Genomic DNA, 8,086 nt, shown 5'->3' on the forward strand with positions numbered 1-8,086 from the left:
TTAAAAAAATCATATCAACCCGCACATTATACTAGTCTAATCAATTTCATATATTGAAATCCATTTTATTTATTATATCTTACAAAGATGACGATTACTTTACAATTATTAATTGCATAGTTTATCCGTGACAACATCTACAAATGCCTTTACCACATAAGAGCTTATGGTCTGGTGGGAAAGGATAACTTTTATTTACACAATCGGAATCAGAGTCACAGCCTACGATATCATCCTCACTCACTCTTCTTGTTTGTGATTCTGCACCACATCCTAAATTAATATCCACACTAACCCTTCTTGCTTGTGATTCTGTAGCAATATCTACATACACAAATAATACATAGAAATAAGAGCATTATTTTCTGGCCAATAAAAATGCCAATAAAAATGCTAATGTTAGAGAATATTTTCTGGCCGCCTCCATCGTTTTATTCAAACATGTTCGTTTGGGACTTTTGATTTTTAAGTTACACTAATATTTAGAAGTGTGTATATATAGGCCATGAGCCCAACTTAAACAATAAATTTTTTTATTTATGCAAAAATGTTAAGCATATCATTTCATGAGAAAATGGGTGATTGGGTGATACCCTATTATAGTACATTATTTTTACACCATTAATCAATGATAATTATATATTATTTTACATTACAATTATATTTTAATTTTTTTTTAATGATATGATATATTGTTTATTTTCTATTGAATGACAATTTAAAAGTGCATATTCATTAAACCCTTATTTCATTATTATTTAATTAAAATAGAGTAAATATATTTAACTACATAATAAAGAATATAAAGAATATGTTTATATATATATATATATATATATATATATATATATATATATATATATATATATATATATATATATATTTATATATATATATATATATATATATATATATAAATATATATATATATATATATATATATATATATATATATATATATATTTAATAAATTTTGTGAAATTTTTTAGATAAAAATATAAATTTAAAAATGAACAAAACATTGATTTTTGTTTTAAAAAAAAGAGAGAGTTTCAAGACAATTTAAATTTAAAATAGGTGGATTAATTTTGTGAAATGTGTAAAATAGGGAGAATAAAATTGTAATTAAATCACATACAATTATAAATAATTTAAAAATTAAATTGAGAGTTTTAAAAAATAAATATTTCTATCAATACCTCTGATGCAATTCTCTCGCATGAGATTAGACTTTTGTCTTTTGAAATTATATAATCAAATTCTTACCGTTGAATATTATCTCATTATTAAATGCATAAAAAAAGAAATCCTTCATTCTTCCACTAGAGCGATGAGTTTATACTAAAATATAAAAATATTTATATCTTTTTGTCAAGTAAAATAATCTATAAAATATTAGAGCAATGAGTTTATACTAAAATATTTTAGAGGATCCGATATCAAAAAGTTATATAAGGTGGATGGAAATGTGGGAGAGAATTGAATTATTAATTATTTGAAAAAATAATTAATTTATTATGATTATTTAATTAATTGAAGATGAGAATCGAGTGGTTTTATAAATGAAGATGTTGATTAATTATTATATATGCATAAGATTTTTTTGTCTTTCTATCTAGGGTCTTTCTATTCCTAGAGTTCAAACACACTAGAATTCTCAATTCTCTATGGCGTCAGAGGATAAAAGATTTTCAGGAATTGTTGAAGCAGTAAAGCGATAAGAAAAAATTAAGTTTGAAAGAATTTTAGATTTTATCGTCTCCATAGGGATCGGTGCAAGGGAAAGAATGTCATTCATCGGTCTCTACGTTTCTAAGCTTAATGAAGGGTTTAAAAATGTATAGATGCGAAAAGTAAAAAATATGCACGAGTAATTAAAGTAACTAAGAGAACTCATCAGAAATGAATTTCATCCACCTATCTAATACGTAAATTTATCAATCAGTTGTACACAATCTAAAACACTTATCAATATCATCACGTATCGCTCACATCAGTGTTCATGTCTGCAACGGTGACGAGAATTCTACTTTATTGTTTAATCGACGATCTCTCAGCCTATCAAACAATACGGAGCATTAAGAATCAATACTCACGTGAATGTTAGATCTAAATCTATGTCTAGATTTTAGCGTCTAACAGATGATTATCCTAGATCTAGATTCGAAGAATATTTCTCAAGAACGGTTCAAATCAATAGATAAACAAGTAAACAAGGATAACATCAATATAGATTCATAAAATAGATCGTATACAACACAACGATTAATAAACATACATACTATAAAAGTGAACTTACATACAAAATCCCAACAAGAAAGGTACAAAGAGAAGAATGAAGATGAACGAGAATCTCTCCATTTGTCAAGCAAATTGATGCAAATCCCACTCTGAATCTTCAAGATTGCAACCCCTAATGTTGTTTCTAAGCCTATCTACTCAAAAAAATATTGGTGATGAAGTGGGAGTAAAAAATATCCAAACGATGACCCTAGAAATGAAAAAACGTGAAAATATAGTGTGTTGGAAGGTGAAATCGCGCTTAGCGGTAGCAGATCCCGCTAAGCGCGCTCTGCTGCAATGCGAAAAATCAGAATCTTATTTTTGCCATAACTTGAGAACCGTAACTCCGATTTATGTACGGTCAGAAGTGATGGAAATCTTATTTAATACTCTATATTACAATGACTAAATATCATTTCTTTAATACCTACAAAAATGAGATAAAAATAATCAAACTCAATGATAATGACATAATAACGCAATATTTACACTAGTACGTACACTATTCACAATGTACACAAAACTGAGGATTATTAATGAAAAACAAATGAATTAAGTCGATGAGTGCTAATTATTTCAAACTTAAAAAAATATCAACAATTTAGCACTCATCAAACTCTCCTCAATTTAGACTTGTTTGTCCTCAAACAAGAATCAACGAACTCAAAGAAACAAAAGTAATTATCAGGAAATAATGTTCAACAAGTCTTTACAAATGGAAAACAAATGTATGATACATAATCAAAAGTACACGCAAGACAATGCTTACCACTAAACTACAATGACACAATGACTATGAAACAAATTCTAAATACAAAATACATGTCAAATACCCAAAAATAATACATGTTCAAGAATGAATCTCACCTAACACACAACTTCATCAAGGGATGAAAAACAAATATGAGGGACAAACTCACATAACAATTTTGCTAACATAATATTCAAATTCTGCATTCATCTAAAAAACTCATATTGAAAGTATAAAAGCAAAAATCACAAGGGCTTTAAAGGATTGTAATGTGGCTTGGGTAGCAAATAATTATTTTTCTCAAGGTAAATGAAACAAAAACTTTGCATAATCCAATGAGAATGATCACTTCTCATTTTCTCAAGCATTCACAAATTTTCTTCACCCTTTTCTCTTTTTCAAATTGCTACACCAATCCACACAACTTATTAGCAAAATGTTATTCTATTTTTTTCTTTTTCAAGTCTTTTTCCTTTTTTCTTTTCTTTTTCATTTATTTCTTTCTTTTTCAATCTTTTTCTTTTTCTCAACCTCTTAGCAACCAACTTTTCTTCTCCGCAACTTAAATATAATCAATCATGTAATGTGAATGCTCACAACTTTAAGGCAAGAGTCAAAATTCAACCACAAATCATGGTTATGGTTCAAGAAAAATATTATAATCCATACAAAAACGAGTTTAACACTAACATAGATTCTAACATAAGGCTCAAAGGGGTGAACAAATGCTCGATCACTCACAAGGTAGATTGACTATTTGGTCAAGTGATTGTGCTGAAAATCAACAAAATATCTCGATCATTTTAGTGTTATCATATAGAAAATTTTATTGTTAAAAAATACCATAGTTAGAGTCAAACATTAAAGAACACAAATCTCCATAAGAAAGAGATGGATAGTCCACCCCAAAATGATCATAGCCACTCAAAGTTGTTATGACTCATAATGAAGGTATGATTCTCCAACCAAGAAGAAAAATGAAAATAGAAATTTGAAGGCTTTTTCATATCATTGTCACGCCAAAGTGATGCTCATGACTCTAAGTCCTTCACGTTAACAACTTTACCTAAAAAAACTAAGTCATTTTGAGATTTTTAGATAACTCAGACTACAACAAGACATACCATTAGAAGACTCCATTTCATATTAACCAACACTCCTAAATTACCGAAAGACTCAAAAAGGGGAAAAATATCCTTACTGCTAAAAATTGACAAACAAATGAGAACCAAATAATGAGGTATCCCATAAAGACCACAACACAACCCTACAATATATAAGAGATCCCCATATTTTCCAAATTTTCTATAAATGAGAATTTATTCAGAAGCAACAGCCAAGAGTAGACAAGTCTTAGAATGAGCCCAATTAACCCGAATAGAATAGAAGGTGGGTGGGGCTTAGTTTGTCCTCCTGTTTATGGGGAGATTATGACATATTTTATCCTCAATGAGGGAACTATATGCAGATTGAGGTGGAGATTATGGAGAATTTTATCCTAGTGCTCTCGATCTTTCCTTAATTATTACCATCAAAATTCTCTATCAAACAAATGAGTGATTCCTTGTAGAATATGGAAAAAGTTATCTATTAAATCCTGCTCCCACACATGGGTTTTCAAAAGCCTAAGCCACACCTTGGTTTAAACAGACCATATTATATACCCCTATTAGTAGGTCTAACATATCCCCACAATTATATATGATAAATCTTTGTTACGATTTTCTTTTATATTTAGTTGTGAGAATTTTTTTGTCCGACATTTTTTATATATTTTATCAATAACAAATATTTGTCTCGCACTTTTTCTATCTATCTGTGACAAATATTTGTTTCATATATAATTTAGTGACAAATATTTGTTTCGAGTGTAATATGTTCCCGACTTAAAAAAAATTTAACTAATTTATTAGTGAAAAATATTTGTTCACCGTATATATTTTAATGACTTATTTCTAAAATAATAATGTGTAAAAATATATTTAGTGAATTTTATGAATTATAAATTCATATATAATTATTATCATTTTTTTTATTTAGAACATATTAAAATTTATGGAATTAATTGAAATACACTGAAAATTTTTTATTTTGATATACTTTTGCATTCTCCAATGATTTCTTTTAATATATCATTTTCGAAAAAATAACATGTAAAAGTTATAGGGAATATATTTTAAGTATTTTTATTTTTAAGTTAATTATATTAAAAAATACATTAATAATAATTGGAAAATATTTGTCATATTAATTTTTTATAAGTTATTATTTAATTTAAAATATGTTACAACAATATATATATATATATATATATATATATATATATATATATATATATATATACATATATATATATACATATATATATATATATATATACATATATATATATATATACATATATATATATATATATATATTATATATATATATATATATATATATATATATATATATATATATATATATATATATATATATATATATATATATATATATATAAGAAGTAAACAAATTAAAAGTAATATATAAAGAAGAAATAAAGTTATATAAAAAATAAGAAAATTTAATATTTTTCTTTTTGGCAAAAAAAAGTAACGTTCAACTAAAGAAAATTAAAATTGAAAAGACTTTTAATATTATAAAAAAAGTAATTCATAAATAAGTCTATATTTAACCTAAAAAAGGAACAGGTGTTTTTAAAAGAAGAAAGTTATAAAAAGGTTGATTTTGTATTTATGGTAGTAGTTGATTCTCTTAGGTTATAAAGTGATTGAAAGTCCTAATATAATGTATCAAAATTTTAAGGGTCTTATAATTTCAAGAATATTTTTAAAATAATTTTTTTAATGAATCAATACATAATTACAATTACTCTAGTGACTGTGACAATCGACAAAAACAAAGGTCGGAGAGGTATTTCGTATTTTACTATTTTGATATTTTTTTGTTAATTATTAATTAAATTATTTCATTATTAATATTATATTGATCATTCAATTAACTATTTTTCTTTATCAAAGAATATTAATTTCTCTTCTAATAACATTCTATTCATTGTTCAATGAATTATTTTTCTTTACCAAATAATATTAATTTTTCTTATAACAGAGAAACTTTACATAAAGAAAAGATACAAAAATCATATTTGATTGAATTATATTTTATTTGAAATATTCATACATAATATATTAGTTCTCAAATTTTTATCATTATTTATAATTTTAATAAAATATGTTTTTTTAATCTCTTTATTTCTTTTTATTAAAACCAATTTTTAAATTCGGAAGGAAAGAGAGCCTCCATAATGTCTAAGACAACAATGTTTGGTGCATCAATAAAATTATATTTGATTTTAAGGTGGTGACCAATTTAATATATATATATATATATATATATATATATATATATATATATATATTATATAATATATATATATATATATATATATATATATATATATATATATATAAAAGTATATTTATTCAAAATTATATTTTTAAATTGAATTATATTGCATTATAAAAAAACTGCACCACTTAAATAGTTAATAAATTGAATTATTTAAATTAAATAATTTTAATTCAATTTAAATCGATTCATAAACAATTTACTTTTATAAACTGATTTATTAATATAAATAATTTTTTTATAAAAAGAAGAAGAAAGATTATTGAGAGAGAAATTAAAAAATATTTTTTATAATGAATGTTTTATAAATATTTCTTATGAAAATAAAAAATATGTTATTCACGAAATATTTATAATTATATTTAATTTAATTATAATTATAACTTTCATATTTTACTTTCTTCACGAAATTAGTCCACATCTTTTTAATTTAAACTGTTTTGGAACCGTCTCACTTTTTTTGTAATGATAATCAATGTTATGTTCATTTCTTAATTTATATTTTTATCTATTAAATTTCATAAAATATTTTTATACGAAATTTCACAAGTAACATGTTATACAAAAATTAATACATCACCATTTTAAAATTATAATTAAGCCATTATATTTTATGTTATATTAATTATAACATTATCATGCTTATATGTGGCCAGGGCCAGTTTTGTAAAAAATATGTATATTAATTAAAACACTTCGTTATTACATAAGAAAGCACTTCATTATTAACCTTTCATTGATATTCAACGAACTATGTTTTTTACCAAATAATACTAATTTCTTTTATAAGGTGAACTTGTGGCCTATATAAACAAACTCCTCCTAAACAACTTGGTAACTCAAAAACCAAAATTCTCAAAAGAATACATTTTAATAAAACGATGGAGGCGGCAAGAAAATATTCTGTAACAGTGGGCTTTTTGTTGGCTTTTTTTATCATTGCATCATGTATGAAAGTAATTAGTAATTTGATAGTTTTTTTATTTATGAATTGTAATTTAACTTTCATATACAATAGTGATCTTATTTTCATGTATTATTTGTGTATGCAGATATGGCTATAGAATCAGAAGGAAGAGGAGTGAGTGAGAGGATTCTCCAAGTCTGTGTCACTACTACTGATTGTTTCAGTAAACATTTTCCTTGCCCACCCGACATGGTTCCCTTCTGTATTGATGGTTCGTGTAAATGTTTTCACGAATGAATTGTAAAATAATCGTCATGTTTAGACGACAATAATCAATAAAATGATTTCAACATATGAAATAATATGGTTCTATATTCAAATTGATATATCGAAAATCAATGTTTATTTACTTGTTTATTTTGGTATTAGATTATATTGCTTTCAGAATAAAATTTAAACAAAAATTTAGACCGCCTACTTTAAGCTACATGTATTAACTACCACTGAATATACTTCTTAGTCATGTTTACATACTTTAAAACTTCAAAAATAAATTTTTTATTAAAATATTCAGAAATAATATTATTGCAATGACAAGATTCTACAATATAAATGTTTATATTAAATTAATATTTTGCAATCGCATAAACAAAACTAAAAACATTAGTATTTAAAAAAACATCATTATCGTTGAGTAACAGTTTAGATTAAAATCTCTTAACATTTTCTCTCTA

General features: G+C 24.5%; 1 long non-coding RNA gene across 1 annotated transcript; it reads left to right on the plus strand.

The window, feature by feature from the left end:
* Positions 1–7,259: 7,259 nt before the first annotated feature.
* LOC127105989 (uncharacterized) lies at positions 7,260–7,732 on the plus strand. The gene is made up of 2 exons (XR_007795203.1): positions 7,260–7,393; positions 7,498–7,732. It is a non-coding gene; the product is annotated as an uncharacterized LOC127105989 (long non-coding RNA).
* The last annotated feature ends 354 nt before the right edge of the window (positions 7,733–8,086 follow it).

The sequence above is a fragment of the Lathyrus oleraceus genome, chromosome 7, assembly GCF_024323335.1.
Source record: "Lathyrus oleraceus cultivar Zhongwan6 chromosome 7, CAAS_Psat_ZW6_1.0, whole genome shotgun sequence".
NCBI classification, from domain to species: domain Eukaryota; kingdom Viridiplantae; phylum Streptophyta; class Magnoliopsida; order Fabales; family Fabaceae; genus Lathyrus; species Lathyrus oleraceus.